The following is a 2,500-nucleotide window of genomic DNA, read 5'->3' on the forward strand; positions in this document are numbered from 1 at the left end:
TCACGTCAAATGATCTTTGAATGAATACAGAATTTAAATGTATAATAACAGCATACACTAACGATCAGCTGTTAACGAAATCTAGAACACTCACAAGAGAGAGAATCTGTGTGCGTTATTAAGATAAATCTAGCCGTGTAATCCCCTATCAAACGGCACTTGCAATCCCCTGTAAGTAGCATTAATCTCCGAATCCCTTGAAATCCCTTTCTTTAACTTCAATAGTTTTTCGTTTATTTTTTCTTTCTTTTCGTTTTTGTTTTATTTTTTTCTTTCTCCTTTCTTCTTCTTCTTTTATATTTTGTTTTTGTTTTTCTTCTCTTCCTCTCTTCCTTTTCCTCTCTTCCTTTTTTTCTTCGGTGTCTCCCTTTCTCTTTCCTTTCCTTCGTCTCTTCCTTTTCCCTTTCTTCTTCGCATGCCCCTCTTTCCCCTTTCCCCTTCCCTCCTCTTCTCTTCCTCCACGTTCCTCCTTCCCTCTTCCCTGCTTCTTGCCCTTCCCCTCTTGCTTCTCCCCCCTACCCTCCTTCCCCTCTCTTCCCTTCCCATTTCTTCCCCTCTTCCTCCTTTCCCCTCCCTTCCTCACTTCCTCCTTCTCCTCCCCCCCTTTCCCTCTCCTTTGCCCTCCCACTCAGAGTTAAATCCCCCGGGGTAACGAGGGAGTAATTCTTCAACGAGTGTGGGAAAACCCGGGGGCGAAGGGGGGGAGGGGGGGCGAGGGGGGGGGCGGCACCAACATGGCGTATGCTCTCTGTCGTTGGCACTTGGATGGTCCGGGGTCGTCGGGATGAGGGGGTAAGGGGGGAGGGGGGAGGGGGGGTATGAGGGGTGAGAGTAGGGCTGAGTGGGTGAGGGAGGGGAGTGGTGAGGGGGTATGAGGGCGAGAGTGAGGGGTATGAGGGCGAGAGGGGGGTGAGGGGTGAGGAGGGGTTAAGGGGTATGAGGATGAGGGGGTATGAGGGGGTGAGAGTGAGGGGTAGGAAGAGGGGAAAGTAAGGGGTAAGAGTAAGGGAAGGGGTAGAAATAACATTGGGTTAGGGGATCTGGGTGAGGGAGAGGACGGGGGAGGGGTGGGGGAGGGAGAGGGAGGGGTGGAAGTCACACGTTAAGTGGAAGAGAAAGGTGGGTGAGGGGGCGGGTTAGAGAGAAACGAGGCGCCTAAAAGCAGAGCCGAGGAAGGAGGGTGAAGTATGGGCAAGTAATTGGTAGTTATTTATGGCGGAGAATGGTATCCGTTGGTAGCTGAAGGCATGCCGGAAGCGCTGCGACTGATCGCTTCTGTAGCGGTTGTGGTAGCGGTAGCAGCATTGGTATCAGCGATTTTGACAGTCACTGAAACAGTTACTCTATCCCCACAAATAAAATCACAGTCGGGATGAAAATAAAAATAAAAATCACAACAGTTTTTCACCACAAGCACCCTAACCTGCAGGAAATACTTCAGTGACCCCCCCCCCAAAAAAAAAAAAAAAAAAAAAAAAAAAAAAAAAAAAAACGCCAGCTCGAGGGATCTGCGCTGGAGGACTATATACCCACGCATTTATGGCACCCGCTCGGGCCCTCTATAAATAAGGATAATTACCCCTCGAAGTGATCGTCAGGAGAGACAGGGGGATCCGAGGACGGTAAAGCCCCCTTCAGCCCTGGTATGCAGACGGCTGGACAGAAGCCAACAGGATGTGAGGGAAATTTGCGATGGTGATGGGAAGATGATGGAACCGGCGGTTAGGCTGGGCGGCGAGGGGGAGATGGTGCTGGAGATGATGGTGAGAAGTGAGGGAAGTGAGGTGACTGATCAGAGATGTGAGAGTAGGTGAATGATGTGAGATGGTTGGTAATGAGTGATGAGCGAGATGTGAAATGATTGGTGGTGATTTAATGAGAGAAGTGAGATAATTGGTGGTGATTTGATGAGAGAATCAGTTCTAAAAGGCTTTACGAGAAGAGAGACTTTGGGATTCCCTGGTTGTTCCTATCCCGGATTGATCTTCACCGGGGATTTTCGCTGCACAAACGTTTCAGAGGTCGACTAAACGTTTATTTCGTCTTTTGGGCACGTTGAAGGCACAGCTGAATTCATATACTACTTTAACCCTTATAGATACCTTCGTAGGTTCCTACGTAACCACAATGTCGATTTACATGGACTCCGAAACACCTTGTTAAACGTCAATTAGACCTCTGAGCAATAATAATAATAATAATAATAATAATAATAATAATAATAATAAATGGGTACAAAGAGATTCCCTCGCGAAGACCCGTGACTCACCTTTTCACTCAACCCTCCCGAGATCCCCTTACTCATAGTGCCCTTCCTCACACTCCCACTGACTCACCCACTGCCGGGACATCCCCCTGAAGACCAAGCGACTTCAGACACGCAAGACCCCCCCCCCCCCGTGTTTGACGTCGCCCCCCCCCCCCCTTTTTACTCACAACGCCCAGGTCCTCGAAGTCTCAAGCACGAAGACCCAGGGCGGACTAGATGTGACTCGAGCGA

The 2,500-nt window shown here is 49.4% G+C and overlaps 1 protein-coding gene across 3 annotated transcripts in view; it reads right to left on the minus strand.

The window, feature by feature from the left end:
• Positions 1-2,500, minus strand: part of LOC125040559 (RING finger protein nhl-1-like) — a 23,118-nt gene that overhangs the window by 20,125 nt on the left and 493 nt on the right. The window lies entirely within an intron of this gene.

The sequence above is a fragment of the Penaeus chinensis genome, chromosome 29 (genome assembly GCF_019202785.1).
Source record: "Penaeus chinensis breed Huanghai No. 1 chromosome 29, ASM1920278v2, whole genome shotgun sequence".
NCBI classification, from domain to species: domain Eukaryota; kingdom Metazoa; phylum Arthropoda; class Malacostraca; order Decapoda; family Penaeidae; genus Penaeus; species Penaeus chinensis.